The 27,487-nt window shown below is 39.6% G+C and overlaps 1 protein-coding gene across 1 annotated transcript in view; it reads left to right on the top strand.

Annotated features, from left to right (window-relative positions):
* NEDD1 (NEDD1 gamma-tubulin ring complex targeting factor) overlaps nt 1–27,487 on the top strand; it is a 361,264-nt gene that overhangs the window by 205,449 nt on the left and 128,328 nt on the right. The window lies entirely within an intron of this gene.

Genomic DNA, 27,487 nt, shown 5'->3' with positions numbered 1-27,487 from the left:
CCAGAGGACAACGGTCATCTGTATAAAGGATAACGATCACTAGATTACTGATTCTTAGAATTATACCAATCTGTAGGAACCCCCCACACACACACACACACTTAATAGTTTTTTTTTTTTTTTTTTGCTGTGCACACAATAGTTTTTCTTTCATGTAATTAGCAAGAGTCCATGAGCTAGTGACGTATGGGATATACATTCCTACCAGGAGGGGCAAAGTTTCCCAAACCTCAAAATGCCTACAAATACACCCCTCACCACACCCACAAATCAGTTTTACAAACTTTGCCTCCTATGGAGGTGGTGAAGTAAGTTTGTGCTAGATTCTACGTTGATATGCGCTCCGCAGCAGGTTGGAGCCTGGTTTTCCTCTCAGCGTGCAGTGAATGTCAGAGGGATGTGAGGAGAGTATTGCCTGTTTGAATTCAATGATCTCCTTCTACGGGGTCTATTTCATAGGTTCTCTGTTATCGGTCGTAGAGATTCATCTCTTACCTCCCTTTTCAGATCGACGATATACTCTTATATATATATACCATTTCCTCTGCTGATTTTTGTTTCAGTACTGGTTTGGCTTTCTACAAACATGTAGATGAGTGTCCTGGGGTAAGTAAGTCTTATTTTCTGTGACACTCTAAGCTATGGTTGGGCACTTTTTTAATAAAGTTCTAAATATATGTATTCAAACATTTATTTGCCTTGACTCAGGATGTTCAACATTCCTTATTTTCAGACAGTCAGTTTCATATTTGGGATAATGCATTTGAATCAATCATTTTTCTTGCCTTAAAAATTTGACTTTTTTTCCCTGTGGGCTGTTAGGCTCGCGGGGGCTGAAAATGCTTCATTTTATTGCGTCATTTTTGGCGCAGACTTTTTTGGCGCAAAAAAAAAAAAAAATGTTTTCTGTTTCCGGCGTCATACGTGTCGCCGGAAGTTGCGTCATTTTTTGACGTTCTTTTGCGCCAAAAATGTCGGCGTTCCGGACGTGGCATCATTTTTGGCGCCAAAAGCATTTAGGCGCCAAATAATGTGGGCGTCTTATTTGGCGCTAAAAAAAATATGGGCGTCACTTTTGTCTCCACATTATTTAAGTCTCATTTTTCTTTGCTTCTGGTTGCTAGAAGCTTGTTCCTTGGCATTTTTTCCCATTCCTGAAACTGTCATTTAAGGAATTTGATCAATTTTGCTTTATATGTTGTTTTTTCTCTTACATATTGCAAGATGTCTCACGTTGCATCTGAGTGAGAAGATACTTCAGAAAAATCGCTGTCTGGTGCTGGAACTACCAAAGCTAAGTGTATCTGCTGTAAACTTTTGGTAGCTGTTCCTCCAGCTGTTGTTTGTATTAATTGTCATGACAAACTTGTTAATGCAGATAATATTTCCTTTAGTAATGTACCATTACCTGTTGCAGTTCCATCAACATCTAATGTTCAGAGTGTTCCTGATAACATAAGAGATTTTGTTTCTGAATCCATCAAGAAGGCTATGTCTGTTATTCCTCCTTCTAGTAAACATAAAAAATCTTTTAAAACTTCTCTTTATACAGATGAATTTTTAAATGAACATCATCATTCTGATTCTAATGACTCTTCTGGTTCAGAGGATTCTGTCTCAGAGGTTGATGCTGATAAATCTTCATATTTATTTAAAATGGAATTTATTCGTTCTTTACTTAAAGAAGTACTAATTGCTTTAGAAATTGAGGATTCTGGTCCTCTTGATACTAAATCTAAACGTTTAGATAAGGTCTTTAAATCTCCTGTGGTTATTCCAGAAGTTTTTCCTGTTCCTGGTGCTATTTCTGAAGTAATTTCCAGAGAATTGAATAATTTGGGTAATTCATTTACTCCTTCTAAACGTTTTAAGCAATTATATCCTGTGCCGTCTGACAGATTAGAATTTTGGGACAAAATCCCTAAAGTTGATGGGGCTATTTCTACCCTTGCTAAACGTACTACTATTCCTACGTCAGATGGTACTTCGTTTAAGGATCCTTTAGATAGGAAAATTGAATCCTTTCTAAGAAAAGCTTATCTGTGTTCAGGTAATCTTCTTCTTAGACCTGCTATATCATTGGCTGATGTTGCTGCAGCTTCAACTTTTTGGTTGGAAACTTTAGCGCAACAAGTAACACATCATGATTCTCATAATATTATTCTTCTTCTTCAACATGCTAATAATTTTATCTGTGATGCCATTTTTGATATTATCAGAGTTGATGTCAGGTTTATGTCTCTAGCTATTTTAGCTAGAAGAGCTTTATGGCTTAAAACTTGGAATGCTGATATGTCTTCTAAATCAACTCTACTTTCCATTTCTTTCCAGGGTAACAAATTATTTGGTTCTCAGTTGGATTCTATTATCTCAACTGTTACTGGTGGGAAAGGAACTTTTTTACCACAGGATAAAAAATCTAAGGGTAAAAACAGGGCTAATAATCGTTTTCGTTCCTTTCGTTTCAACAAAGAACAAAAGCCTGATCCTTCATCCTCAGGAGCAGTTTCAGTTTGGAAACCATCTCCAGTCTGGAATAAATCCAAGCCTTCTAGAAAAGCAAAGCCAGCTTCTAAGTCCACATGAAGGTGCGGCCCTCATTCCAGCTCAGCTGGTAGGGGGCAGGTTACGTTTTTTCAAAGAAATTTGGATCAATTCTGTTCACAATCTTTGGATTCAGAACATTGTTTCAGAAGGGTACAGAATTGGTTTCAAGATAAGACCTCCTGCAAAGAGATTTTTTTCTTTCCCGTGTCCCAGTAAATCCAGTGAAAGCTCTAGCATTTCTGAAATGTGTTTCAGATCTAGAGTTGGCTGGAGTAATTATGCCAGTTCCAGTTCTGGAACAGGGGCTGGGGTTTTATTCGAATCTCTTCATTGTACCAAAGAAGGAGAATTCCTTCAGACCAGTTCTGGATCTAAAAATATTGAATCGTTATGTAAGGATACCAACATTCAAAATGGTAACTGTAAGGACTATCTTGCCTTTTGTTCAGCAAGGGTATTATATGTCCACAATAGATTTACAGGATGCATATCTGCATATTCCGATTCATCCAGATCATTATCAGTTCCTGAGATTCTCTTTCCTGGACAAGCATTACCAGTTTGTGGCTCTGCCGTTTGGCCTAGCTACAGCTCCAAGAATTTTTTCAAAGGTTCTTGGTGCCCTTCTGTCTGTAATCAGAGAACAGGGTATTGTGGTATTTCCTTATTTGGACGATATCTTGGTACTTGCTCAGTCTTCACATTTAGCAGAATCTCATACGAATCGACTTGTGTTGTTTCTTCAAGATCATGGTTGGAGGATCAATTCACTAAAAAGTTCATTGATTCCTCAGACAAGGGTAACCTTTCTGGGTTTCCAGATAGATTCAGTGTCCATGACTCTGTCTTTGACAGACAAGAGACGTCTAAAATTGATTTCAGCTTGTCGAAACCTTCAGTCACAATCATTCCCTTCGGTAGCCTTATGCATGGAAATTCTAGGTCTTATGACTGCTGCATCGGACGCGATCCCCTTTGCTCGTTTTCACATGCGACCTCTTCAGCTCTGTATGCTGAATCAATGGTGCAGGGATTACACAAAGATATCTCAATTAATATCTTTAAAACCGATTGTACGACACTCTCTAACGTGGTGGACAGATCACCATCGTTTAATTCAGGGGGCTTCTTTTGTTCTTCCGACCTGGACTGTAATTTCAACAGATGCAAGTCTTACAGGTTGGGGAGCTGTGTGGGGATCTCTGACGGCGCAAGGAGTTTGGGAATCTCAGGAGGTGAGATTACCGATCAATATTTTGGAACTCCGTGCAATTTTCAGAGCTCTTCAGTCTTGGCCTCTTCTGAAGAGAGAATCGTTCATTTGTTTTCAGACAGACAATGTCACAACTGTGGCATACATCAATCATCAAGGAGGGACTCACAGTCCTCTGGCTATGAAAGAAGTATCTTGAATTCTGTTTTGGGCGGAATCCAGCTCCTGTCTAATCTCTGCGGTTCATATCCCAGGTATAGACAATTGGGAAGCGGATTATCTCAGTCGCCAAACGTTGCATCCGGGCGAATGGTCTCTTCACCCAGAGGTATTTCTTCAGATTGTTCAAATGTGGGAACTTCCAGAAATAGATCTGATGGCGTCTCATCTAAACAAGAAACTTCCCAGGTATCTGTCCAGATCCCGGGATCCTCAGGCGGAGGCAGTGGATGCATTATCACTTCCTTGGAAGTATCATCCTGCCTATATCTTTCCGCCTCTAGTTCTTCTTCCAAGAGTAATCTCCAAGATTCTGAAGGAATGCTCGTTTGTTCTGCTGGTAGCTCCGGCATGGCCTCACAGGTTTTGGTATGCGGATCTTGTCCGGATGGCCTCTTGCCATCCGTGGACTCTTCCGTTTAAGACCAGACCTTCTGTCGCAAGGTCCTTTTTTCCATCAGGATCTCAAATCCTTAAATTTAAAGGTATGGAGATTGAACGCTTGATTCTTGGTCAAAGAGGTTTCTCTGACTCTGTGATTAATACTATGTTACAGGCTCGTAAATCTGTATCTAGAGAGATATATTATAGAGTCTGGAAGACTTATATTTCTTGGTGTCTTTCTCATAATTTTTCTTGGCATTCTTTTAGAATTCCGAGAATTTTACAGTTTCTTCAGGATGGTTTAGATAAGGTTTGTCCGCAAGTTCTTTGAAAGGACAAATCTCTGCTCTTTCTGTTCTTTTTCACAGAAAGATTGCTAATCTTCCTGATATTCATTGTTTTCTACAAGCTTTGGTTCGTATAAAACCTGTCATGAAGTCAATTTCTCCTCCTTGGAGTTTGAATTTGGTTCTGGGGGCTCTTCAAGCTCCTCCTTTTGAACCCATGCATTCATTGGACATTAAATTACTTTCTTGGAAAGTTTTGTTCCTTTTGGCGATCTCTTCTGCCAGAAGAGTCTCTGAATTATCTGCTCTTTCTTGTGAGTCTCCTTTTCTGATTTTTCATCAGGATAAGGCGGTGTTGCAAACTTCTTTTGAATTTTTACCTAAGGTTGTGAATTCCAACAACATTAGTAGAGAAATTGTGGTTCCCTCATTATGTCCTAATCCTAAGAATTCTAAGGAGAAATCTTTGCATTCTTTGGATGTTGTTAGAGTTTTGAAATATTATGTTGAAGCTACTAAGTCTTTCCGAAAGACTTCTAGTCTATTTGTTATCTTTTCCGGTTCTAGAAAAGGCCAGAAAGCTTCTGCCATTTCTTTGGCATCTTGGTTGAAATCTTTAATTCATCATGCCTATGTCGAGTCGGGTAAAACTCCGCCTCAAAGGATTACAGCTCATTCTACTAGGTTAGTTTCTACTTCCTGGGCGTTTAGGAATGAAGCTTCGGTTGATCAGATTTGCAAAGCAGCAACTTGGTCCTCTTTGCATACTTTTACTGAATTCTACCATTTTGATGTATTTTCTTCTTCTGAAGCAGTTTTTGGTAGAAAAGTACTTAAGGCAGCGGTTTTAGTTTGAATCTTCTGTTTATGTTTTTCATTAAACTTTATTTTGGGTGTGGATTATTTTCAGCAGGAATTGACTGTCTTTATTTTATCCCTCCCTCTCTAGTGACTCTTGCGTGGAAAGATCCACATCTTGGGTAGTCATTATCCCATACGTCACTAGCTCATGGACTCTTGCTAATTACATGAAAGAAAACATAATTTATGTAAGAACTTACCTGATAAATTCATTTCTTTCATATTAGCAAGAGTCCATGAGGCCCACCCTTTTTGTGGTGGTTATGATTTTTTTGTATAAAGCACAATTATTCCAATTCCTTATTTTATATGCTTTCGCACTTTTTTCTTATCACCCCACTTCTTGGCTATTCGTTAAACTGATTTGTGGGTGTGGTGAGGGGTGTATTTGTAGGCATTTTGAGGTTTGGGAAACTTTGCCCCTCCTGGTAGGAATGTATATCCCATACGTCACTAGCTCATGGACTCTTGCTAATATGAAAGAAATGAATTTATCAGGTAAGTTCTTACATAAATTATGTTTTTTTTGCTGCCTTGGATGAACTACTAGTTTGTGCTTTACATGCATGTGCTGCTCCTAATCTGCATTAAACTATTTCTTCTCCTGCTGCTTTGAACTGATAAAAGTAGCAATCAGTGTTCCCTCTAAGGCCAGTTTTTTTGAACGGCCCAGCAGTGAAATAGTTAATAAGGGAAGCACACCTTCTAGTTTGCATTGTGTAGTGTTTGCTAATTGCTCTAATAAACTGTTTCACTGTTCGGCCGCTAACAAAACTGGCCTGAGAGGAAACACTGTTAGAAACTGAGGTTGAGATTATAGGCTGTTTTGTGCATTCAAAATTCTCTTGTGACACCTAACAGTTAAATTGGCAAATGCAGTATTAACGAAAGGTAAGGTAGGAACGTTTGCCACGTGCCAAGCTTTCATTTCTAGTCGACATGGAGATTTGGCACATTGTCTTTGATGATCCCTGCTCTATATTTTTCTCCAACATTGGTGTGTCCGATCCACGGCGTCATCCTTACTTGTGGGAATATCTCTTCCCCAACAGGAAATGGCAAAGAGTCCCAGCAAAGCTGGCCATATAGTTGCACAGGCAACATCTCCACAGAGATGGTTAAGAGTTTTTTGGTGTTTAAATGTAGTTTTTTATTCTTCTATCAAGTGTTTGTTATTTTAAAATAGTGCTGGTATGTACTATTTACTCTGAAACAGAAAAGGATGAAGATTTCTGTTTGTGAGAGGAAGATGATTTTAGCAGACAGTAACTAAAATCGATTGCTGTTTCCACATGGGACTGTTGAGATGAAGTAACTTCAGTTGGGGGAAAAAGTTAGCAGACTTTTCTGCTTAAGGTATGACTAGCCATATTTCTAACAAGACTATGTAATGCTGGAAGGCTGTCATTTCCCCTCATGGGGACCGGTAAGCCATTTTCTTAGTCAAGCAAACAGAATAAAGGGCTTAATATGGGCTATAAAACTGGTAGACACTTTTATGGGCTAAATCGATTGCTTTATTTGGACATTTTTATACATGTTTATGCTGATAATTCACATTTATAAACTTGGGGAACGTTTTTTAACGGCAGGCACTATGTTAGACACCTTTTCCAGTCAGGGAGGGCCTTCCCAGTTGTAGGCTGAGCCTCATTTTCGCGCCATTACTGCGCAGTTGTTTTTGAGAGCAAGACATGCAGATGCATGTGTGAGGATCTGAAAGTAGCTGGAAAAGTTTCTAGAAGGCGTCATTTGGTATCGTATTCCCCTCTGGGCTTGGTTAGGTCGCAGCAAAGGCTATAGCTGGGACTGTATAGGGGTTAAATTTGTAAACGGCTCCGGTTCCGTTATTTTATAGGTTAAAGCTCTGAAAATTGGTGTGCAATACTCTTAATGCTTTAAGACACTGTGGTGAAATTTTGGTAATTTTTGAACAATTCCTTCATACTTTTTCACATATTCAGTAATAAAGTGTTTCTGTTTAAAATTTTAAAGAGACAGTAATGGTTTTGTTTTAAAACTTTTTTTGTGCTTTATTGACAAGTTTAAGCCTGTTTAACATGTCTGTGCCTTCGGATAAGCTATGTTCTATATGTATGAAAGCCAATGTGTCTCCCCATTTAAATTTGTGTGATAATTGTGCCATAGCGTCCAAACAAAGTAAGGACAGTACTGCCACAGATAATGATATTGCCCAAGATGATTCCTCAGATGAGGGGAGTAGACATGATACTACATCATCTCCTACTGTGTCTACACCAGTTTTGCCCACGCAGGAGGCCCCTAGTACATCTAGCGCACCAATGCTTATTACCATGCAACAATTGACGGCTGTAATGGATAACTCCATAGCAAATATTTTATCCAAAATGCCTACATATCAGAGAAAGCGTGATTGCTCTGTTTTAAACACTGAAGAGCAGGAGGGCGCTGATGATAATTGTTCTGTCATACCCTCACACCAATCTGAAGTGGCCATGAGGGAGGTTTTGTCAGATGGGGAAATTTCAGATTCAGGAAAAATTTCTCAACAAGCTGAACCTGATGTTGTGACATTTAAATTTAAATTAGAACATCTCCGCGCACTGCTTAAGGAGGTGTTATCTACTCTGGATGATTGTGACAACTTGGTCATTCCAGAGAAATTATGCAAGATGGACAAGTTCCTAGAGGTTCCGGTGCACCCCGACGCTTTTCCTATACCCAAGCGGGTGGCGGACATAGTGAATAAGGAGTGGGAAAAGCCCGGCATACCTTTTGTCCCCCCCCCCCCTATATTTAAGAAATTATTTCCTATGGTCGACCCCAGAAAGGACTTATGGCAGACAGTCCCTAAGGTCGAGGGGGCAGTTTCTACTCTAAACAAGCGCACTACTATTCCTATCGAGGATAGTTGTGCTTTTAAAGATCCTATGGATAAAAAATTGGAGGGTTTGCTTAAAAAGATTTTTGTACAGCAAGGTTACCTTCTACAACCCATTTCGTGCATTGTTCCTGTCACTACAGCAGCGTGGTTCTGGTTCGAAGAACTAGAAAAGTCGCTCAGTAGAGAGACTCCATATGAGGAGGTTATGGACAGAGTTCACACACTTAAGTTGGCTAACTCTTTTATTTTAGATGCCGCTTTGCAATTAGCTAGATTAGCGGCGAAAAATTCAGGGTTTGCAATTGTGGTGCGCAGGGCGCTTTGGCTAAAGTCTTGGTCAGCGGATGTGTCATCCAAGACAAAATTGCTTAACATCCCTTTCAAAGGTAAAACTCTATTTGGACCAGAATTGAAAGAGATTCTCAGACATCACTGGGGGAAAGGGCCACGCCCTTCCACAAGATAGGCCTTTCAAGGCCAAGAATAAGTCTAATTTCTTTCATGTAATTAGCAAGAGTCCATGAGCTAGTGACGTATGGGATATACATTCCTACCAGGAGGGGCAAAGTTTCCCAAACCTCAAAATGCCTATAAATTCACCCCTCACCACACCCACAATTCAGTTTTACAAACTTTGCCTCCGATGGAGGTGGTGAAGTAAGTTTGTGCTAGATTCTACGTTGATATGTGCTCCGCAGCAAGTTGGAGCCCGGTTTTCCTCTCAGCGTGCAGTGAATGTCAGAGGGATGTGAGGAGAGTATTGCCTATTTGAATGCAGTGATCTCCTTCTACGGGGTCTATTTCATAGGTTCTCTGTTATCGGTCGTAAAGATTCATCTCTTACCTCCCTTTTCAGATCGACGATATACTCTTATATATACCATTACCTCTGCTGATTCTCGTTTCAGTACTGGTTTGGCTTTCTACAAACATGTAGATGAGTGTCCTGGGGTAAGTAAATCTTATTTTCTGTGACACTCCAAGCTATGGTTGGGCACTTTATTTATAAAGTTCTAAATATATGTATTCAAACATTTATTTGCCTTGACTCAGAATGTTCAACTTTCCTTATTTTCAGACAGTCAGTTTCATATTTGGGATAATGCATTTGATTTAATCATTTTTTCTTACCTTCAAAAATTTGACTCTTCCCTGTGGGCTGTTAGGCTCGCGGGGGCTGAAAATGCTTCATTTTATTGCGTCATTCTTGGCGCTGACTTTTTTGGCGCCAAAAAATCGTTTCCGTTTCCGGCGTCATACGTGTCGCCGTAAGTTGCGTCATTTTTTGACGTTATTTTGCGCCAAAAATGTTGGCGTTCCGGATGTGGCGTCATTTTGGCGCCAAAAAAGCATTTAGCCGCCAAATAATGTGGGCGTCTTATTGGCGCGAAAAATATGGGCGTCGCTTTTGTCTCCACATTATTTAAGTTTCATTTTTCATTGCTTCTGGTTGCTAGAAGCTTGTTCTTTGGCATTTTTTCCCATTCCTGAAACTGTCATTTAAGGAATTTGATCAATTTTGCTTTATATATATGTTGTTTTTTCTCTTACATATTGCAAGATGTCTCACGTTGCATCTGAGCCAGAAGATACTACAGGAAAATCGCTGTCTAGTGCTGGATCTACCAAAGCTAAGTGTATCTGCTGTAAACTTTTGGTAGCTATTCCTCCAGCTGTTGTTTGTATTGATTGTCATGACAAACTTGTTAAAGCAGATAATATTTCCTTTAGTAAAGTACCATTGCCTGTTGCAGTTCCTTCAACATCTAAGGTGCAGAATGTTCCTGATAATATAAGAGATTTTGTTTCAGAATCCATAAAGAAGGCTATGTCTGTTATTTCTCCTTCTAGTAAACGTAAAAAATCTTTTAAAACTTCTCTCCCTACAGATGAATTTTTAAATGAACATCATCATTCTGATTCTGATGACTCTTCTGGTTCAGAGGATTCTGTCTCAGAGGTTGATGCTGATAAATCTTCATATTTATTTAAAATGGAATTTATTTGTTCTTTACTTAAAGAAGTACTAATTGCTTTAGAAATAGAGGATTCTGGTCCTCTTGATACTAATTCTAAACGTTTGGATAAGGTATTTAAAGCTCCTGTGGTTATTCCAGAAGTTTTTCCTGTTCCTAATGCTATTTCTGCAGTAATTTCCAAAGAATGGGATAAATTGGGTAATTCATTTACTCCTTCTAAACGTTTTAAGTGATTATATCCTGTGCCGTCTGACAGATTAGAATTTTGGGACAAAATCCCTAAAGTTGATGGGGCTATTTCTACCCTTGCTAAACGTACTACTATTCCTACGTCAGATGGTACTTCATTTAAGGATCCTTTAGATAGGAAAATTGAATCCTTTCTAAGAAAAGCTTATCTGTGTTCAGGTAATCTTCTTAGACCTGCTATATCTTTGGCTGATGTTGCTGCAGCTTCAACTTTCTGGTTGGAAACTTTAGCGCAACAAGTAACACATCATGATTCTCATGATATTATTATTCTTCTACAGCATGCTAATAATTTTATCTGTGATGCCATTTTTGATATTATCAGAGTTGATGTCAGGTTTATGTCTCTAGCTATTTTAGCTAGAAGAGCTTTATGGCTTAAAACTTGGAATGCTGATATGGCTTCTAAATCTACTTTACTTTCCATTTCTTTCCAGGGTAACAAATTATTTGGTTCTCAGTTGGATTCCATTATTTCAACTGTTACTGGTGGGAAAGGAACTTTTTTACCACAGGATAAAAAATCTAAGGGTAAAAGCAGGGCTAATAATCGTTTTCGTTCCTTTCGTTTCAACAAAGAACAAAAGCCTGATCCTTCATCCTCAGGAGCAGTTTCAGTTTGGAAACCATCTCCAGTCTGGAATAAATCCAAGCCAGCTAGAAAGGCAAAGCCTGCTTCTAAGTCCACATGAAGGTGCGGCCCTCATTCCAGCTCAGCTGGTAGGGGGCAGGTTACGTTTTTTCAAGGAAATTTGGATCAATTCTGTTCACAATCTTTGGATTCAGAGCATTGTTTCAGAAGGGTACAGAATTGGTTTCAAGATGAGACCTCCTGCAAAGAGATTTTTTCTTTCCCGTGTCTCAGTAAATCCAGTAAAAGCTCAAGCATTTCTGAAATGTGTTTCAGATCTAGAGTTGACTGGAGTAATTATGCCGGTTCCAGTTCCGGAACAGGGGATGGGGTTTTATTCAAATCTCTTCGTTGTACCAAAGAAGGAGAATTCCTTCAGACCAGTTCTGGATCTAAAAATATTGAATCGTTATGTAAGAATACCAACGTTCAAGATGGTAACTGTAAGGACTATCTTGCCTTTTGTTCAGCAAGGGAATTATATGTCCACAATAGATTTACAGGATGCATATCTGCATATTCCGATTCATCCAGATCATTATCAGTTCCTGAGATTCTCTTTTCTGGACAAGCATTACCAGTTTGTGGCTCTGCCGTTTGGCCTAGCTACAGCTCCAAGAATTTTTACAAAGGTTCTCGGTGCCCTTCTGTCTGTAATCAGAGAACAGGGTATTGTGGTATTTCCTTATTTGGACGATATCTTGGTACTTGCTCAGTCTTTACATTTAGCAGAATCTCATACGAATCGACTTGTGTTGTTTCTTCAAGATCATGGTTGGAGGATCAATTTACCAAAAAGTTCTTTGATTCCTCAGACAAGGGTAACCTTTCTGGGTTTCGAGATGGATTCAGTGTCCATGACTCTGTCTTTAACAGACAAGAGACGTCTAAAATTGATTGCAGCTTGTCGAAACCTTCAGTCACAATCATTCCCTTCGGTAGCCTTATGCATGGAAATTCTAGGTCTTATGACTGCTGCATCGGACGCGATCCCCTTTGCTCGTTTTCACATGCGACCTCTTCAGCTCTGTATGCTGAAGCAATGGTGCAAGGATTACACGAAGATATCTCAATTAATATCTTTAAAACCGATTGTTCGACACTCTCTAACATGGTGGACAGATCACCATCGTTTAATTCAGGGGGCTTCTTTTGTGCTTCCGACCTGGACTGTAATTTCAACAGATGCAAGTCTCACAGGTTGGGGAGCTGTGTGGGGATCTCTGATGGCACAAGGAGTTTGGGAATCTCAGGAGGTGAGATTACCGATCAATATTTTGGAACTCCGTGCAATTTTCAGAGCTCTTCAGTTTTGGCCTCTTCTGAAGAGAGAATCGTTCATTTGTTTTCAAACAGACAATGTCACAACTGTGGCATACATCAATCATCAAGGAGGGACTCACAGTCCTCTGGCTATGAAAGAAGTATCTCTAATTTTGGTTTGGGCGGAATCCAGCTCCTGTCTAATCTCTGCGGTTCATATCCCAGGTATAGACAATTGGGAAGCGGATTATCTCAGTCGCCAAACGTTGCATCCGGGCGAATGGTCTCTTCACCCAGAGGTATTTCTTCAGATTGTTCAAATGTGGGAACTTCCAGAAATAGATCTGATGGCGTCCCATCTAAACAAGAAACTTCCCAGGTATCTGTCCAGATCCCGGGATCCTCAGGCGGAGGCAGTGGATGCATTATCACTTCCTTGGAAGTATCATCCTGCCTATATCTTTCCGCCTCTAGTTCTTCTTCCAAGAGTAATCTCCAAGATTCTGAAGGAATGCTCGTTTGTTCTGCTGGTAGCTCCGGCATGGCCTCACAGGTTTTGGTATGCGGATCTTGTCCGGATGGCCTCTTGCCAACCGTGGACTCTTCCGTTACGACCAGACCTTCTGTCATAAGGTCCTTTTTTCCATCAGGATCTGAAATCCTTAAATTTAAAGGTATGGAGATTAAACGCTTGATTCTTGGTCAAAGAGGTTTCTCTGACTCTGTGATTAATACTATGTTACAGGCTCGTAAATCTGTATCTCGAGAGATATATTATAGAGTCTGGAAGACTTATATTTCTTGGTGTCTTTCTCATCATTTTTCTTGGCATTCTTTTAGAATACCGAGAATTTTACAGTTTCTTCAGGATGGTTTATATAAGGGTTTGTCCGCAAGTTCTTTGAAAGGACAAATCTCTGCTCTTTCTGTTCTTTTTCACAGAAAGATTGCTATTCTTCCTGATATTCATTGTTTTGTACAAGCTTTGGTTCGTATAAAACCTGTTATTAAGTCAATTTCTCCTCCTTGGAGTTTGAATTTGGTTTTGGGAGCTCTTCAAGCTCCTCCGTTTGAACCTATGCATTCATTGGACATTAAATTACTTTCTTGGAAAGTTTTGTTCCTTTTGGCCATCTCTTCTGCCAGAAGAGTTTCTGAATTATCTGCTCTTTCTTGTGAGTCTCCTTTTCTGATTTTTCATCAGGATAAGGCGGTGTTGCGAACTTCTTTTGAATTTTTACCTAAAGTTGTGAATTCCAACAACATTAGTAGAGAAATTGTGGTTCCTTCATTATGTCCTAATCCTAAGAATTCTAAGGAGAAATCGTTGCATTCTTTGGATGTTGTTAGAGCTTTGAAATATTATGTTGAAGCTACGAAATCTTTCCGTAAGACTTCTAGTTTATTTGTTATCTTTTCCGGTTCTAGAAAAGGCCAGAAAGCTTCTGCCATTTCTTTGGCATCTTGGTTGAAATCTTTAATTCATCTTGCCTATGTTGAGTCGGGTAAAACTCCGCCTCAAAGAATTACAGCTCATTCTACTAGGTCAGTTTCTACTTCCTGGGCGTTTAGGAATGAAGCTTCGGTTGACCAGATTTGCAAAGCAGCAACTTGGTCCTCTTTGCATACTTTTACTAAATTCTACCATTTTGATGTTTTTTCTTCTTCTGAAGCAGTTTTTGGTAGAAAAGTACTTCAGGCAGCGGTTTCAGTTTGAATCTTCTGCTTATGTTTTTCGTTAAACTTGATTTTTGGGTGTGGATTATTTTCAGCAGGAATTGGCTGTCTTTATTTTATCCCTCCCTCTCTAGTGACTCTTGTGTGGAAAGATCCACATCTTGGGTAGTCATTATCCCATACGTCACTAGCTCATGGACTCTTGCTAATTACATGAAAGAAAACATAATTTATGTAAGAACTTGAAAACAAAATAAAACACAGAGCGCAACCCACTCTAAGTGTAAAATCATTTAATTTCAAACAATAAAAGAACGTGTAAAACGCACGTACAGTGTTGTAAAATAAACAGGCACAATAAAACCAATCCCAGAATGTATCACCAAATGTCAGGGGTGTGATGTCCGTCACCTCGTAGCTCACAATCCCCAAAACGGCTTCCGGATCGCCGTGTAAGAATTCAGCTTATGCCGAGGGATACTCCAAATGGCATTGATAACAGGGAAGCTGGGAGAAGTTCCTTTTGTGCCGCCTCGACGCGTTTCCTCAGGCTACGACCTGACTTTCTCAAGAGGATGTTTGGAGTGACGTCACTTAGGTCTTTTAAACAGTCCCGGTAAGGCGTGCCTCTCAAAGGAGTCATATCATTGGTTGTGACTCATCAGTGAAGTTTTAGGTAAGTCTTGCACGTTACTTATAAACAAAACGTCCTTTCTGAATAAGCTTTAAAAATATAAAAAGTCAAAGTATCAATGCAACAACATTAGACAGTGTTATTACAACATAAAATGCTACATTTAGAATCATGTATTTATACATTTAGAACGAATAATGGAAAAATTGTTACAATCTATTATGGCAAAGTAACAAAGAATGTAGATACTTTTAAACTAGGTAGACTTCTAATGTGGCCTTATGATGATGCTAAATTGCCGAGGGTTTTGGACAGAAGTTTTTTAAACCCACAAGTACACAATGTGTAATGAGCACGGATGGTCTCAGAAGCAGTTATCCGTTTTCATGGGGAATGTTCAGTGTTGTGTTACATGAATGCTTGTAAATCTAGGTCTATATTGAGACCCAGATTACTTACAGTATTCAAGGATTGAAGTTCGTGGATCCAGTATGTTTCGCGTTGCCTTAAACTTCTTAATCTATTTTTACAGCTGTTGGGAGGGATCCAATCTATAACCATAATGCGTAACCCAGAATTGTTTGCATTATGGTAGTTTAAAAAGTGATAAGGTACACTGTGATTATCAACTTTGTTTTTAATATTATTAAGATGTTCACTAAATCTATTTTTAATAAGTCTTTTCGTGCGTCCTACATAAACGCATTTGCAATCGCACATGAGGAGATATACCACATACGTGGATTTGCAAGTGAATTTATGCTGTAATCTAAAAGTTTTTGAGCTATTTGCATCTTTAAAAGTATCCCCCTTTATGATGCGATTGCACATATTACAGTTTTTAGTTCCACATGGCCAAGTACCATTGGTTCTACTGAGCCAATGTGATTCTCTTGCTACGGGGGGTTTGGGTAAGCTCTTAAGTTTTGAAGGCGCTAAGAGGTTTTTTAGATCTTTGTTTTTCTTAAAAGTCATAGTTGGTCCATCAGGCAACACTTTACCCAATATAGGGTCTAGAGTCAAGATGGACCAATGTTTTTTCAAGATGTTCTCTATATCTCTGCTCCCTTGACTATATGTAGTGATAAATCTTATGTCATTAGTCTTTTCAATGTTACATATAGTATTTCCATCGAGTTGTTCATTATTCTTATTAAGCATATTATTTCTATCCATCTTTTTAACCTTATCTTTGATGTTGGATAAAAGACCCGCATCATAACCCTTTTCTTTAAACCTCTGGTCCAGAATATCTGATTCTTCATAGAAATCGTCTAAATGTGTACAATTTCTATGAATGCGTTGGTATTGGCCCAGAGGGATATTCCTTTTCCATCTGGGCAAATGCCCACTCTTTGCACTTAAAAATCCGTTTTTATCAGTTGGCTTTCGATAATTTTGAACTGCAATTTTCCTATCCTTATCTACAAATAATATGAGATCCAAAAATTCAATCCGCTCTTTTTCTGTTTTACTGGTAAATTTTAGGTTGAGGGTATTATTGTTAATGTGTTCAATAAAATTTACTACTGACTCTTCTTTCCCTCTCCAGATGATTATAACGTCATCGATGTATCTGAAATATTTGTAAAGTTGTCCACTATAGGGATTGTTGGACCAGATAAAATTATTTTCAAAATAATCCATAAAAAGATTGGCATACGATGGGGCGAATGTTGTCCCCATCGCAGTCCCCTGTAATTGTAAATAAAAATTAGAATTGAACTCAAAATAGTTATGTGTTAAAATAAACCTTATGCTTGTAAGGATGAAATCTATTTGAATGGATGGGAGATTGCTGTTAATAAGATTTTCTTCAATGGCTTTAATGCCCAGGTGATGGGGAATACAGGTATAAAGCGAGGAGACATCGCATGTCAACCATACGAAGTCTTCTTGCCACTTCACTCCTTCAAATATTTTTATGGTTTCAGTGGTGTCTTTTAGGAAAGACTTAGTACTTCGAACCAGAGGTTGGAGGAAGAAATCTATGTAGGCCGATAAATTGCTGGTAAGAGAATCTATTCCAGAAATTATCGGCCTACCTGGAGGGTCCACTAAGGTCTTGTGGACCTTAGGGAGATGATAAAATAGAGGGATACTCGGGTCCCTATTGACCAGAAAATGGAATTCTTCATTTCTTAATATGCCTTGTACTTTTGCTTCAGTGAGAATGGACAATAAATCCTTAACATAAGTATTAGTGGGATTAAATGTTAGTTTTTTATATGTATGTGGGTCGCTTAAGATTTTGTCTGCCTCCTTGAGGTAGTCTGCTCTATCCTGTACAACTACTCCACTTCCCTTGTCCGCCGTTTTAATAATTATATTTGGGTTATTTTTGATGTTTTGGAGTGTTGTTCTTTCTTGTTTGGATAAATTGTCATTGAATTTGTTAACCCAAATACCTTGTTTATCTATCCATAATTTTGATAAATCTGTACTCACCAATTTATTAAAAATTTTGATGTGTTCACCTTGTACACCTAGAGGATTAAAATTTGACGGTTTTTTGAAAGTAGTATGTCTAATCTGTTCACTTACTGGTTCCTCATGTATACTGAAATCTAATTGTGTGCTTCCCTGTGTGGGATTTTCTTCATTTAGACTTTCTAGAATGTGTAATGTATCACTGTCATTTCCATTTAGGTGAATGTCCATTTTTGATATTGTTCTATCTAATGGCGATTGTTTTGGAGTAGTTGTACAGGATAGAGCAGACTACCTCAAGGAGGCAGACAAAATCTTAAGCGACCCACATACATATAAAAAACTAACATTTAATCCCACTAATACTTATGTTAAGGATTTATTGTCCATTCTCACTGAAGCAAAAGTACAAGGCATATTAAGAAATGAAGAATTCCATTTTCTGGTCAATAGGGACCCGAGTATCCCTCTATTTTATCATCTCCCTAAGGTCCACAAGACCTTAGTGGACCCTCCAGGTAGGCCGATAATTTCTGGAATAGATTCTCTTACCAGCAATTTATCGGCCTACATAGATTTCTTCCTCCAACCTCTGGTTCGAAGTACTAAGTCTTTCCTAAAAGACACCACTGAAACCATAAAAATATTTGAAGGAGTGAAGTGGCAAGAAGACTTCGTATGGTTGACATGCGATGTCTCCTCGCTTTATACCTGTATTCCCCATCACCTGGGCATTAAAGCCATTGAAGAAAATCTTATTAACAGCAATCTCCCATCCATTCAAATAGATTTCATCCTTACAAGCATAAGGTTTATTTTAACACATAACTATTTTGAGTTCAATTCTAATTTTTATTTACAATTACAGGGGACTGCGATGGGGACAACATTCGCCCCATCGTATGCCAATCTTTTTATGGATTATTTTGAAAATAATTTTATCTGGTCCAACAATCCCTATAGTGGACAACTTTACAAATATTTCAGATACATCGATGACGTTATAATCATCTGGAGAGGGAAAGAAGAGTCAGTAGTAAATTTTATTGAACACATTAACAATAATACCCTCAACCTAAAATTTACCAGTAAAACAGAAAAAGAGCGGATTGAATTTTTGGATCTCATATTATTTGTAGATAAGGATAGGAAAATTGCAGTTCAAAATTATCGAAAGCCAACTGATAAAAACGGATTTTTAAGTGCAAAGAGTGGGCATTTGCCCAGATGGAAAAGGAATATCCCTCTGGGCCAATACCAACGCATTCGTAGAAATTGTACACATTTAGACGATTTCTATGAAGAATCAGATATTCTGGACCAGAGGTTTAAAGAAAAGGGTTATGATGCGGGTCTTTTATCCAACATCAAAGATAAGGTTAAAAAGATGGATAGAAATAATATGCTTAATAAGAATAATGAACAACTCGATGGAAATACTATATGTAACATTGAAAAGACTAATGACATAAGATTTATCACTACATATAGTCAAGGGAGCAGAGATATAGAGAACATCTTGAAAAAACATTGGTCCATCTTGACTCTAGACCCTATATTGGGTAAAGTGTTGCCTGATGGACCAACTATGACTTTTAAGAAAAACAAAGATCTAAAAAACCTCTTAGCGCCTTCAAAACTTAAGAGCTTACCCAAACCCCCCGTAGCAAGAGAATCACATTGGCTCAGTAGAACCAATGGTACTTGGCCATGTGGAACTAAAAACTGTAATATGTGCAATCGCATCATAAAGGGGGATACTTTTAAAGATGCAAATAGCTCAAAAACTTTTAGATTACAGCATAAATTCACTTGCAAATCCACGTATGTGGTATATCTCCTCATGTGCGATTGCAAATGCGTTTATGTAGGACGCACGAAAAGACTTATTAAAAATAGATTTAGTGAACATCTTAATAATATTAAAAACAAAGTTGATAATCACAGTGTACCTTATCACTTTTTAAACTACCATAATGCAAACAATTCTGGGTTACGCATTATGGTTATAGATTGGATCCCTCCCAACAGCTGTAAAAATAGATTAAGAAGTTTAAGGCAACGCGAAACATACTGGATCCACGAACTTCAATCCTTGAATACTGTAAGTAATCTGGGTCTCAATATAGACCTAGATTTACAAGCATTCATGTAACACAACACTGAACATTCCCCATGAAAACGGATAACTGCTTCTGAGACCATCCGTGCTCATTACACATTGTGTACTTGTGGGTTTAAAAAACTTCTGTCCAAAACCCTCGGCAATTTAGCATCATCATAAGGCCACATTAGAAGTCTACCTAGTTTAAAAGTATCTACATTCTTTGTTACTTTGCCATAATAGATTGTAACAATTTTTCCATTATTCGTTCTAAATGTATAAATACATGATTCTAAATGTAGCATTTTATGTTGTAATAACACTGTCTAATGTTGTTGCATTGATACTTTGACTTTTTATATTTTTAAAGCTTATTCAGAAAGGACGTTTTGTTTATAAGTAACGTGCAAGACTTACCTAAAACTTCACTGATGAGTCACAACCAATGATATGACTCCTTTGAGAGGCACGCCTTACCGGGACTGTTTAAAAGACCTAAGTGACGTCACTCCAAACATCCTCTTGAGAAAGTCAGGTCGTAGCCTGAGGAAACGCGTCGAGGCGGCACAAAAGGAACTTCTCCCAGCTTCCCTGTTATCAATGCCATTTGGAGTATCCCTCGGCATAAGCTGAATTCTTACACGGCGATCCGGAAGCCGTTTTGGGGATTGTGAGCTACGAGGTGACGGACATCACACCCCTGACATTTGGTGATACATTCTGGGATTGGTTTTATTGTGCCTGTTTATTTTACAACACTGTACGTGCGTTTTACACGTTCTTTTATTGTTTGAAATTAAATGATTTTACACTTAGAGTGGGTTGCGCTCTGTGTTTTATTTTGTTTTCCAGCCACTTCCTAAGACCAGGACCGCAGCCCTGTGTCATCACTTGGAGCGGCACCCACCATTCACAACACTATTGGGAAGTATTGTTATCTTCTCCTACGAATAGTGATTTGAGTTTTTGCAATAACAGCAAATTGTAAATTTTAATTTTTTGTTGTTTTTTATATAGGACCATTACTCTGTCCCAATATTTATTGCATCTTGTTTTAAACTATATTTCAACTGATATACCTCAATGTATATTGCTTAATTTATCAGGCAACTCCCATCTAGACTATATACATAAATTAGCCTGTTACAGAGAAGCGCTGCTAATTTGGGTTTTACCTATTTCTGTTTGTAGTTTATGTAAGAACTTACCTGATAAATTCATTTCTTTCATATTAGCAAGAGTCCATGAGGCCCGCCCTTTTTTTGTGGTGGTTATGATTTTTGTATAAAGCACAATTATTCCAATTCCTTATTTTATATGCTTTCGCACTTTTTTATCACCCCACTTCTTGGCTATTCGTTAAACTGAATTGTGGGTGTGGTGAGGGGTGTATTTATAGGCATTTTGAGGTTTGGGAAACTTTGCCCCTCCTGGTAGGAATGTATATCCCATACGTCACTAGCTCATGGACTCTTGCTAATATGAAAGAAATGAATTTATCAGGTAAGTTCTTGCATAAATTATGTTTTTCGTTCCTTTTGCAATTTCAGGAACGGACCGGCCTCTAATTCTGCATCCTCTAAGCAAGAGGGTAATGCCTCACAACCCAAACCAGCCTGGAAACCGATGCAAGGCTGGAACAAGGGTAAGCAGGCCAAGAAGCCTGCTGCTGCTAACAAAACAGCATGAAGGAGTAGCCCCCGATCCGGGACCGGATCTAGTAGGGGGCAGACTCTCTCTCTTTGCTCAGGCTTGGGCAAGAGATGTTCAGGATCCCTGGGCGCTAGAAATAGTTTCTCAGGGTTATCTTCTGGAATTCAGGGAACTACCCCCAAGGGGAAGGTTCCACATGTCTCACTTATCCTTAAACCAAATAAAGAGACAGGCGTTCTTACATTGTGTAGAAGACCTGTTAAAGATGGGAGTGATACACCCAGTTCCAATAAAGGAACAAGGAATGGGATTTTATTCAAATCTGTTCGTAGTATCCAAAAAAGAGGGAACTTTCAGACCGATTTTGGATTTGAAGATCCTAAACAAATTTCTCAGGGTACCATCGTTCAAGATGGAAACCATTCGAACGATTCTACCCACTATCCAGGAAGGTCAATTTATGACTACCGTGGATCTAAAGGATGCGTACCTACATATTCCTATCCACAAAGAACATCATCAGTTCCTAAGGTTCGCCTTTCTGGACAAACATTACCAGTTTGTGGCCCTCCCATTCGTGTTAGCCACTGCTCCAAGGATTTTCACAAAGGTACTAGGGTCCCTTCTAGCGGTTCTAAGACCGAGGGGCATTGCAGTAGTACCATACTTGGACGACATTCTAATACAAGCGTCGTCCCTGTCAACAGCAAAGACTCATACAGACATCGTTCTGGCCTTTCTCAGATCACACGGATGGAAGGTGAACATAGAAAAAAGTTCTCTGTCTCCGTCAACAAGAGTTCCCTTCTTGGGAACAATAATAGATTCCTTTGAAATGAGGATTTTTCTGACAGAGGTCAGAAAGTCAAAACTTCTAAGCACTTGTCAAGTTCTTCATTCTGTTCCACGTCCTTCCATAGCGCAGTGCATGGAAGTAGTAGGGTTGATGGTTGCAGCAATGGACATAGTTCCTTTTGCACGAATTCATCTAAGACCATTACAACTGTGCATGCTCAAACAGTGGAATGGGGACTATACAGACTTGTCTCCAATGATTCAAGTAGATCAGAAGACCAGAGATTCACTCCATTGGTGGCTGACCCTGGACCATCTATCCCAGGGAATGAGCTTCCGCAGACCAGAGTGGGTCATTTTCACGACCGACGCCAGTCTAGTGGGCTGGGGCACGGTCTGGGAATCCCTGAAAGCTCAGGGACTATGGTCTCGGGAAGAGTCTCTTCTCCCGATAAACATTCTGGAACTAAGAGCGATCTTCAATGCTCTCAGAGCTTGGCCTCAGCTAGCAAAGGCCAGATTCATAAGATTCCAATCTGACAACATGATGACCGTTGCGTATATCAATCATCAGGGGGGAACAAGGAGTTCCCTGGCGATGAAAGAAGTGACCAAAATAATTCAATGGGCGGAGGATCACTCCTGCCACCTATCTGCGATCCACATCCCAGGTGTGGAAAACTGGGAAGCGGATTATCTGAGTCGTCAGACATTCCATCAGGGTGAGTGGGAACTCCACCCGGAGATCTTTGCCCAACTAACTCAATTATGGGGCATTCCAGACATGGATCTGATGGCGTCTCGTCAGAACTTCAAGGTTCCTTGCTACGGGTCCAGATCCAGGGATCCCAAGGCGACTCTAGTAGATGCACTAGTAGCACCTTGGACCTTCAACCTAGCTTATGTATTCCCACCGTTTCCTCTCATTCCCAGGCTGGTAGCCAGGATCAAACAGGAGAGGGCCTCTGTGATCTTGATAGCTCCTGCGTGGCCACACAGGACTTGGTATGCAGACCTGGTGAATATGTCATCGGTTCCACCATGGAAGCTACCTTTGAGACAGGACCTTCTTGTTCAGGGTCCATTCGAACATCCAAATCTAGTCTCCCTCCAGCTGACGGCTTGGAGATTGAACGCTTGATTCTATCAAAGCGTGGGTTTTCAGATTCTGTGATAGATACTCTGGTTCAGGCCAGAAAACCAGTAACTAGAAAGATTTACCATAAAATATGGAAAAGATATATCTGTTGGTGTGAATCCAAAGGATTCCCATGGAATAAGATAAAAATTCCTAAGATTCTCTCCTTTCTACAAGAAGGTTTGGAGAAAGGATTATCTGCAAGTTCTCTAAAGGGACAGATCTCTGCTTTATCTGTCTTACTACACAAAAGACTGGCAGCTGTGCCAGATGTTCAAGCATTTGTTCAGGCTCTGGTTAGGATCAAGACTGTTTACAGACCTTTGACTCCTCCCTGGAGTCTAAATCTAGTTCTTTCAGTTCTTCAAGGGGTTCCGTTTGAACCTTTACATTCCATAGATATTAAGTTACTATCTTGGAAAGTTTTGTTTTTGGTTGCTATTTCTTCTGCTAGAAGAGTTTCAGAGTTATCTGCTCTGCAGTGTTCTCCGCCCTATCTGGTGTTCCATGCAGATAAGGTGGTTTTGCGTACTAAGCCTGGTTTTCTTCCAAAGGTTGTTTCTAACAAGAATATTAACCAGGAGATAGTTGTACCTTCTTTATGCCCGAATCCAGTTTCAAAGAAGGAACGTTTGTTACACAATTTGGACGTAGTCCGTGCTCTAAAATTCTATTTAGAGGCTACAAAAGATTTCAGACAAACATCTTCTTTGTTTGTTGTCTATTCTGGTAAAAGGAGAGGTCAAAAAGCGACTTCTACCTCTCTTTCCTTTTGGCTTAAAAGCATCATCCGATTGGCTTATGAGACTGCCGGACGGCAGCCTCCTGAAAGAATCACAGCTCACTCCACTAGGGCTGTGGCTTCCACATGGGCCTTCAAGAACGAGGCTTCTGTTGACCAGATATGTAAGGCAGCGACTTGGTCTTCACTGCACACTTTTGCCAAATTTTACAAATTTGATACTTTTGCTTCTTCAGAGGCTATTTTTGGGAGAGAGGTTTTGCAAGCCGTGGTGCCTTCCGTTTAGGTAACCTGATTTGCTCCCTCCATTCATCCGTGTCCTAAAGCTTTGGTATTGGTTCCCACAAGTAAGGATGACGCCGTGGACCGGACACACCAATGTTGGAGAAAACAGAATTTATGCTTACCTGATAAATTACTTTCTCCAACGGTGTGTCCGGTCCACGGCCCGCCCTGGTTTTTTAATCAGGTCTGATGAATTATTTTCTCTAACTACAGTCACCACGGTACCATATGGTTTCTCCTATATTTTTCCTCCTGTCCGTCGGTCGAATGACTGAGGTGGGCGGAGCCTAGGAGGGACTATATGGCCAGCTTTGCTGGGACTCTTTGCCATTTCCTGTTGGGGAAGAGATATTCCCACAAGTAAGGATGACGCTGTGGACCGGACACACCGTTGGAGAAAGTAATTTATCAGGTAAGCATAAATTCTGTTTTTCATTCACCAGTACATTATATTGTTTTCTACATAGTTTGGGTATAGTGGTGTATAACTGTAGCGTTGCTTCCGACTAGAGTGTTTGTTTCACATATGACAAAGTAAAATTTTAATTTCTTTGAAGAATGGATTCCACTATTACAGGGATCATGCTACCCTTTTAGACAGCTATTGGAGGTGTGTGTAATTTTCTAAGAATTGTGATGAGAATAGCTATAAAAAAAGTACTGTGACCATAATTTCAAGGGGTTGACTCACTGATATGGATAGTGAGAATACCCATGAACTGAGTACTTTTGAGCAGAAAGGATATGTGATACTTTCCTGTTCCTGTGCATCTTGCCTGGTGATGTCTAGCTCACTGGATTTATAGGTTGGATTTAGTTTTTTTGGGGGGGAGAAAGCTTTGGATGTACTCTACACAGATCTCAAATGCTTATTTAATGTATACAGCCTATTCTTTACTATCAGGCAATTTATAATATAATATAACTATTTATTTGCTGCTCTTAAATTTTAATATTTCTGTACTTTTTATCACTCTTCCTGTTTGTGTGACTTCTGGTCTTTTAAGGGTACCATGCTGTGCGCTTGGGTCATTCAGTTTGCATTTTTTCCCCTGACCTTCTTTATTCCCTATTAAGATGTTCTTCTTTTACCCATCATATGTTTTTTTTTCTTTCTAATGTTATATTTGACATTGGGGCTATGGGGCATATTTATTAATGTGTGAGAGAAAATGATACGAAGTAGCATATCATGTCCGCCGTACATTGATGCTGTCGGGATTTATCATTGCACCAGCCAGCAGGGGGTGTCAATCAACTCGATTGTATTTGATTGGGTTGATTTCTGTCTGCGGCCTCAGAGCAGGCAGACATGTTATGGAGCAGCGGTCTGTTTCCTGCGAGCCTGAAAAAAGGGGCATCAACCTCCATACGGAGCTTGATAAATATGCCCCTATGTGTTGAAGTAGAAGATCCATGGACCTCTGCCACATAATAGAAATGAGAAATCTGGCTTGAGCGTTAAAGGGACAGTCTACACCAGAATATTTTTTTAAAAGATAGATAATCCCTTTTATCTTGTAAAGGTGTATCCAGTCCACGGGTTCATCCATTACTTGTGGGATATTCTCCTTCCCAACAGGAAGTTGCAAGAGGACACCCACAGCAGAGCTGTCTATATAGCTCCTCCCCTAACTGCCACCCCCAGTCATTCTCTTGCAACTCTCGACAAGAAAGGAAGTATCAAGAGATATGTGGTGACTTAGTGTAGTTTTTACCTTCAATCAAGAGTTTATTTTTAAACGGTACCGGCGTTGTACTGTTTTACTCTCAGGCAGAAATTGGAAGAAGAATCTGCCTGATCTTAGCGGTTTGTAACTAAGGTCCATTGCTGTTCTCACACATAACTGAAGAGTATGAAAAGAAAACTTCAGTTGGGGGGACGGTTTACAGGTCACCTGCTTTGAGGTATGTTCAGTATATTTTTTTTTCTAGAGAGATAAGGTCTAGAAAATGCTGACAATGCCTGGAATATTTGAGGTAAGCCTGATACAGTGATTTAACAACGACTGGGATCATGCTTACAAGATAAGGGTAATATTCATGTTAACTCTCATATTACTTAGTGTAAAAACGTTTGCATAACTTACAGAAAAAACGTTTTTTCTCTGAGGGTGATAAATCTTTATTTGGGGCCTAGTTTTCCACATGGCTTGTTAGATTACTCCTAGGAGTACTTTCTTAAGGCCCTCTGACATTCAGTGCACGATGGGAGGGGCCTATTGTCGCGCACTTTATGCACAGTTGATATTCAGACTGAGACATCCAGCTTCCCTAAAGGAGTCCTCTGGCATCTAGGACCACTATAGAGGGGTTTTTTCCTGCAAAAATCGTGTTTAAGGGCAGGTAGGAGCCACAGCAGAGCTGTGGCAGTGTGTTTGACTGTTTTTTAACGGTCTTACCGTTTGGGGCCTAAGGGGTTAATCATCCATTTGCAAGTGGGTGCAATGCTGCTTTAGTCTCTTATACACACTGTGAAAATTTTGTAGAGTTTACTACTTTTTAACACTGTTTTGCAGTTTATGTGGTAGTTTTTTTCTCTTAAAGGCACAGTACCATTTTTGTTTAATTGCTTTTTCACATTTATTAAAGTTTTTTCCAAGCTTGCTGGTCTCATTACTAGTCTGTTAAACATGTCTGACATAGAGGAAACTCCTTGTTCATTATGTTTAGAAGCCATTGTGGAACCCCCTCTTAGAATGTGTACCAAATGCACTGACCTTTCTATAAGTTATAAAGACCATATTATGGGTTTTAAAGATTTTTCACCAGAGGTTTCTCAGACTGACAAAAGGGAGGTTAAACCACCTAGCTCTCCCCATGTGTCAGAACCTATATCTCCCGCGCAAGTGACACCAAGTACATCTGGCGCGTCCAATGCGTTTACCTTACAAGATATGGCGGCAGTTATGAATCATACCCTCACAGAGGTATTGTCCAAACTGCCAGGGTTACAAGGAAAGCGAGACAGCTCTGGGGCTAGAACAAATACAGAGCTTTCTGATGCTTTATTAGCTATGTCTGATATACCCTCACAATGTACAGAAGCCGAAGCAGGAGAGCTTCTATCTGTGGGTGACATTTCTGATTCAGGGAAGGCGTTACTTCAGTCTGACTCTGAAATGACAGCATTTAAATTTAAGCTTGAACACATCCGCTTGTTGCTCAGGGAGGTTTTAGCAACTCTGGATGACTGTGACACCATTGTAGTCCCAGAGAAATTGTGTAAAATGGACAAATACTTTGCAGTGCCTGTTTACACTGATGTTTTTCCAATCCCTTGGAAAGAGGTTTTCAGAAATTATTACGAAGGAATGGGATAGACCAGGTGTACCGTTCTCTCCCCCTCCTGCTTTTAAAAAGATGTTTCCCATAGATGCCGCTACACGGGACTCGTCCCTAAGGTGGAGGGAGCAGTCTCTACCCTAGCTAAGCGTACAAGTATCCCCATCGAGGACAGTTGTGCTTTCCTAGATCCAATGGATAAAAAATCAGAGGGTTTCCTTAAGAAAATCTTTATACAACAAGGT

This window comes from Bombina bombina, chromosome 6 (genome assembly GCF_027579735.1).
Source record: "Bombina bombina isolate aBomBom1 chromosome 6, aBomBom1.pri, whole genome shotgun sequence".
Classification (NCBI taxonomy): Eukaryota; Metazoa; Chordata; class Amphibia; order Anura; family Bombinatoridae; genus Bombina; species Bombina bombina.
The sequence above is the reverse complement of the archived record's forward strand: the minus strand, read 5'-3'. Positions and strand labels throughout refer to the sequence as shown.